Raw genomic sequence first — 6,733 nt, 5'->3', positions numbered from 1 at the left:
TCAGACCCTGTCATCTGGCTGACTGTTGGTGATCTGCCTTGCTGTTTGCTGCCTGTGCCCGGATAGCCTGAATTGCTCTACAGAGGACTACCTGGCGGCCCTCAAGACTTGAAAGACTGTCAGTGTCTCACAACTGTCTCATGGGAGTGAGTTGCACTAAGCCATTTGCACTGCTTTATAATTTAATTAACTCTTTATTTCTTATGTTAGCTATCTATCTATCTGTATAAATATATATATAATTATTAGCGTTCTGGTTTTATCTCTCTAGAGAACCCTGTGTAACACCCCCTGCCCCAACAGAAGGGTTATAAGGAAGGGATACTTCAACCAAGGTTCAGTACAGCTGAACTCTACTTCCTGAATGCTTCTTCTCGTGTCCCACCCCCCACCCCATTATGACCCAGTTCTACCTTACAAATCCCGCTAGACCAGAGAACACACCTTGGTACAGATAAGAGCTCTCAACACACGGAATTCAGGACAGATAAACTCCCCAGGAACAGTAGTAGGGGTAGGGGAATAGTTGGGAAGGGGGAAGGGGGAGAAAAGGGGAACCCATCACAGGGTTGGATATATAGCCCCTCCACCAAAGAGGACCAATAACAGAAATGTAGGTAAAGGGAGACAATGGACAGTGTCAGATGCGAAATAATAACATATAATTGATCAAGGATTCACGAGGGTGGGAGAGTCAGGTAGGAGGGAGGGAAAGAGGAGCTTATACCAAGGGCTCAAGTAGAAAATGTTTTGGAAATGATGATGGCAACATACGTACCAATATATTTGATACAATTGATTATGGAATGTTATAAGAGCGGTAAGAGCCCCCAATAAAGTGATTTTTTAAAAAAAGATTGATGGGCCCTGGAATCCTCGGGAGCAGTTTCACTTCGTCCTATAGAGAAGCTGTGAGTCACAACTGGCTCCATAGTTGTGGGTGGCAATGGGTTGGCCCCAGGTAACTGAAACTCACTCATGATCTTTTAATACCCATAGAGTTTTGTTTTCTCACATTACAGGAAGTCCAAGAGCAGTCAGGGATAAGGCAACGTGGGCCCACAGCGGCTTCCACAGCCTGACTCCCTCAGACGTCGCAGAGAGCAATCCTGGGGCACACCGGCCAGCTGTGGCCCCTCCAGGCATTGCCTCGGCCTTCCAGGCAGGAAGAGGAGGCAGGACAGGTACAGTTCATAGACAAGTTGAGTCTGTTCTTTGTATCAGAAAAACAATCAACTCCCTACCCACTGGCCTCCTCTCACTTCATGAGTAGCTGGGAAGTTGAGTTCCTTTGCACTGCCCAGATAATTGCTCTCAAAGGGTTGGGGTGGTGTTCGTGGTATCCATGAAATAATGTGCTCCCCTCAAATTTGCATTAAAGTCCTGGGCCCGAGACCTGTAAATAGGACCCTGTTTGGAAATAGGATTTCCATGGACGTGCTCATCAAGCCACATCCCAAAGGGTGGTTCTACATGTGAGCACCTCTGAATTATAAGGAGAGCAGAGTGGACACAGGAACACACAGAGGAGAAGACAGGTCATGGAGGATCCCCCACAAGCCAACGAATCAAGAGTTGTCTCTGCCTCTGGGGACAGAGAAGCGGAGTTTACATGGAGGAGACCCTGACTGGACTTGTATCTTCCAGAACTGTAAAGAAATAATGTTCTGTGGTGTAAAGACCCCCACTTAGGGCACTTGGGTTACAGGTGCACTTCGAGAATTCACAAGACAGCCAAGGGACTGGACCGATTCTGGGCTGGCTCCTAGCAGTGTCTGCCACATGAACACGTGTCTTCCAGGGGACCTCCCCAGAAGCATTCCTCGGGTGTCTCGCAGTGAGTCCTAACAGCACCCAAGGCAGACAAAGCAGTACAGGGAGAGCCAGGTGAGCCAGTAGGCAGAATGCCCACCATGTGCCAAGAGCGGTACCACACACATCCGGAAACACTCCCACCTCGAATTCTGACAGCACCCAGTGAGGTGGCTGTTACGATGCTCATGTTACAGAAGGGGAAACTGAGGTTTGATGAGACGAAGCAACCTCCCCAAGATCCACAGCGCCATCTGAACTAGGGGAAGGAAAAGCAGGGGTTCCCAGGAGTCGTGTCCTCTGGTGACCAGCAAGTGCCTGTGAAGTCCAGCAAGTCAGTGTTCTGGGCTTGGGAACCCATCGGTGTCTCTGTCATGCTATTCCGCTCAAGCTTTGTGCCACAGAAGCAATTGTGGAAGATGCATAAATAGGTGGATTGTGTTCCAAGAAAACTTTACTTTTGGACACTGATATTTTCATGTCATGTAACTTCACATGGTATGAAATGTTGTCTTTTGATTTACCCCCAACCATGGAACAAAACCCAAACTCACTCCATTGAGCCAGTTCCAATAGGCCAGAGTGGAACATCCCATAGTGTATCCAAGGCTCTGAGTCTTTACAGAAACAGACTGCCGCGTCTTTCTCCCTTGGAGGAGCTGGCGGGTGGAACAACCAATCACCTGAACCACCATGCCACCAGGGCCCCCCAAACCATTACCAAATGTGAAAGCCATTTTTAGCGGGCAGGCCATACAACAAGAGGGAGGAGGCTCCCAAAAGTTTGCTCAGACTGTCAATTGTCAACACCTGAGCTAGGGTCTAGCACCAAAAGTTCCAGCCTCGCCTAGGTGCTTCAGAAATGTGGGCTCACAGGCCCCAGCCCCCCTGCATTGTAACAAGAGCCTCAGGGGGCTGTGTGCACTTTAAAGTTTGAGTCATCGACTCAATCAGGCATACACAAAAGGTGATGTCTGGAAAAGCAATAGCTACTAAGGGCATTATTGGGGCAGTTGCCAACACTTGGACTGGGGATGAACTAATAAGCTACGTGTTAATGCTAAATTGTCCGAATTTGATCATTATACTGTGGTTAAATAGAAATGCATGTCCTCATCCTTGTCTTACGGGGAAGCTTTCAATCTTGTGCTATAGGGCATGATGTTAGCTATGGGTTCTCCAAAAATGTGCCTGTATGCTGTTGAAGAATTTGCCTTCTATTTCTGGCATGCTGAGTATTTTTAATTCTCAAAGAATGTTGGGTTTTCTCACACACTTTTTGTGCATCAACTGAGATGACTGCGAGCTTTTTACCTCCCTTCTAGAATATGGTTTAGCACATTGATTTCCGTATCTTGAAATGCCCTTCCCTTCTCAAGAGAAATTCCACTTGATCGGGGTGTATGACCGTGTTGTGCACCATTTGCTTGTATTTTGTTGAAACATTTTACATCAGTATTCATAAGGGATGTTGGTTTTTAGCTTTCTCTCTTTGTGTTACTTTAATCTTCTTTGCTATCTGGGTAATCGTGGTGTCATAGACTGATCTAGAACATATTCCTTCCTTACTGAAACCTAGAGCATCTAGGGGTCGGTATGTATTTTAGACTCATTGCATTGGGTAAATCTGCTGCACAAGACCTTTTCAGAGTACTGAAAAGCAAGGACAGTGTAAGATATGACAAAATAATAATTTGTAAATTATCAAGGGTTTATAATGGAGGGGGGATGGGGGAGGAAGGGGGAAAATGAGGAACTGCTGCCAGGGGCTTAAGTGGAGAGCAAATGTTTTGAGAATGATGAGGGCAATGCATGTACCAATGTACTTTACACAATGGATGTATGTATGGATTGTGATAGGAGTCGTATGAGCCTAATAAAATGATGTCTGAAAAAAGAAAAGCAAGGATGTTACTGTGAGGACTAGGTTCACATGACAGAATTGCCTCATTCGCATGTGAAAGTTGGACCTTGAATATGAAAGACCAAAGGAAAACCGATGCATTTGAATTGTGGACCTGGAAAAGAACTTTGACCTACCATGGAATGCCAAAAGAACAAAGAAATCTGTCTTGGAAGAAATAAAGCCAGAATGTTCCTCAGAGGCAAGACGGTGAGACTTCATTTCATGTACTTCGGACAGGTTGTCAGGAGAGACCAGTCCCGGGGAAAGGACATCATATTTGGTAAGGTAGAGAGACAGCAAAAAAGAGGAAGGCCCTCAAGGAGATGGATGGACACTGTGGCTACAACAATGGGCTCAAGCACAGGAATGATTGTGAGGAGGGCGCAGGACGGGCCAGTGTTGCCTTCTGTTGTGCACAGGGTCATTATGGGTTGGAACCGACTCAATCGTACCTAAGAACAACAACATGTATTTCAGGGCTGTTAGGTGTCCTTGCATGAATTTCAATTCACTGTGACACCCTGTGACAGAAGAGAACATTCCCATAGGGTTTCCTAGATGGTCATTTTTCCAGGAGATGATCTACAGGCCTTTTGCCCGCTGAGCTCCTGGGCAGGTTCCCACTGCAACTCTGATCAGTGGCTGAGAGTTTAACCCCTGTGCCACCCTTAGAGCGTCTTCGTTTGTGGGTAGGTAGAAGGGCCACAAAGTCTCCATCTTGCTCTTAAATTGGTCCGGGGGGGAAAAAAGAAAGAGAGAGACAAAGAGAAAGCAAATGGAGTAAATGTGTTGGAAATGTAAAATTTAACTTTAGATGATAAAAAACAAAGGGGAAAATTTCAATGCATCCACACAAGGAAAGAATCGCTGGAGAGTTTGGTACAACACTGGGTTCTGTCCCCATCCACAGAGAGCCTGCCAGGCTCCCAGGGAGTGCTGAGGCTGCCCTTCGGAGGACTGTATTGGAGGCAAAGAGGTTGGAAAGCACTGGTTCTCACACTGGGCTGACCCCTGCTATCATGATTGGCTTCATGTAGACGCCTGAGCCTCCGTCTCTGAGGTTCTGATTTCATTGTTCTGTGGTAAGTTTGAACATTCCGAAGTTCCCAACCTCGCCCTGGTAGTTCTTTCTATTAGGCAGCCCAGGGACCTGGAGCCGCAGCTACACATGGGTGGCCTGAGGACCAACTCCACCCACCTCATCTACTTGAATTGACACACCCAAACCAAATGTGATAACACATTTTGGCCACCAGCATTTAAATATTTGGAAATATCACAACACATGCACATACAACAACCCAGACTTCCAATTTCTGCCCCTCAAATCATAAAAGCAGGTACTCCCAAACCCCAGCACCCACGGACCACAGTTAGCAGATGGCCCCCTGTGAGGGTCCCTGAGGCCCTCAGCCCCCTCACTGCCCACTGTGGGCTCACCCCCACGGACACTCAGGTGTGCAAGCCCTGCCCAGACTCTAGAAGCACACAGGACCTTCTCCTCCGGACCCTTGCTTTCTTTGTCTGTGCTGCTTGGCTGGGTGTGAAAGACTTCTTTCCAGGATCTGGCTGTAGATTTTTGTATTGCACAAGTACCAGTGTGTGCTTAATCTGGGTATCCAGCCCATACATCTTCACCTTCGACGTGTTGCATCCTGCACAGTGGTTGTTTAACAGGGGTTTGGGCTATCTCAAGACAAATGTTAATCCCTTGTTAGAAAACCATAGGAATCACTTGATGAATTCAGTGTCTGCACGGTTTGGGCTTCCCAACCAAATCAGCAACCCCGCGGTCCCCTCCCGGGTGTCCCTGGTTTACATTTGCACGTGGAATTAGAGTGCCTGTGTGTTCAGTTCTTTACAGTTTAAAGAACAGGTTTTGAGCCATTCGTTTAAAGCAAATGTATTGTCCTCCGTTCCAGTTACGAAAAATGAACGCACCAAGGTTGTGCCTTTCTCAGGCTGACTTGACCTGCCATCCGGAATGATGGTAAGTTATTGTCCCTGAGCCTGCGCTTTCCGCCCCGCATCTTCATCCCACCCCACCCAGGCCCCTGAACCTTTCCCCCAACACCCTCCTTTAGTGGGCCCTTCTAACTTGGGAAAGAAAAAAGAAATCCCGGAGGGATTGTGGCTCCTCGCTACAAGACATCATCTGGAAAACACAAGTGTTGGAAATGCTCCTTCCTGCACATCTGTTTTCTGACCTCAGACACTTCCGATCAGATTGTGCTTGCAAAGAAGCCTTGATTGATCAGGAAAACAAAAGTGAATGAAGGATGCTGGACACCATAGAAAGAGCTTGGTCTGTGTAGTCATATAGACCTGTGCTCCAGGAGTCCCCATATCTCACGTCACCACCAGCTCAAGCCAGGGGCCAACCAGAGGGGCCCAATGGATTCTCAATCCTATTCACTCAGGTCAGGGCAGATCTAGGGGTCTTCATCAGAGCCAAGAGGAGGCGGAGCCCGGGGGGAAAGAGAGGCCTTAAACATAAACTTGTGCGAGCGCACAAGGACTGTGAGATACAAAGAGGAGTCACCAAAGAGAGGAAGGTAACCGTGATCCAAGCTTAGGTAGACTCTGAGTGGTCAGGTGACCATTCTGGATCAAAACAGGCATTGCCGTAGACTTAGAATGTGCACAATAGTTACAGGCTTCTCTGGCTGCAGGCTGACCCTTCCCACCCCCCCTTTCCCTGAGGGGAGTGTTAAGTTATTGCTTCTTTCTCCCTTCACTCCCTCCCTGCCATCAAGTCCTTCCCAACTCATCGGGAGCCGACAGCACAGGGTACAGCTGTCCCTGTGGGTTTCTGAGACTGCAGCTCTTTTTAATTTATTTATTTCATCCATTTTATTGGGGGCTTTTACAACTCTTATCACAATCCATCCATCCATTGTGTCAAGCACATTTGTGCGTATGTTGCCATCATCAGTCTCAAACATTTTCTTTCTACTTGAGCCCTTGTATCAGCTCATTTTCCTCCTCCCCCATCCTCCCTCATGAACCATTGAT

This window comes from Echinops telfairi, unplaced genomic scaffold (genome assembly GCF_000313985.2).
Source record: "Echinops telfairi isolate 266 unplaced genomic scaffold, ASM31398v2 ScPeMD7_7410;HRSCAF=8448, whole genome shotgun sequence".
NCBI classification, from domain to species: Eukaryota; Metazoa; Chordata; class Mammalia; order Afrosoricida; family Tenrecidae; genus Echinops; species Echinops telfairi.
This window is presented reverse-complemented; position numbering follows the sequence as displayed.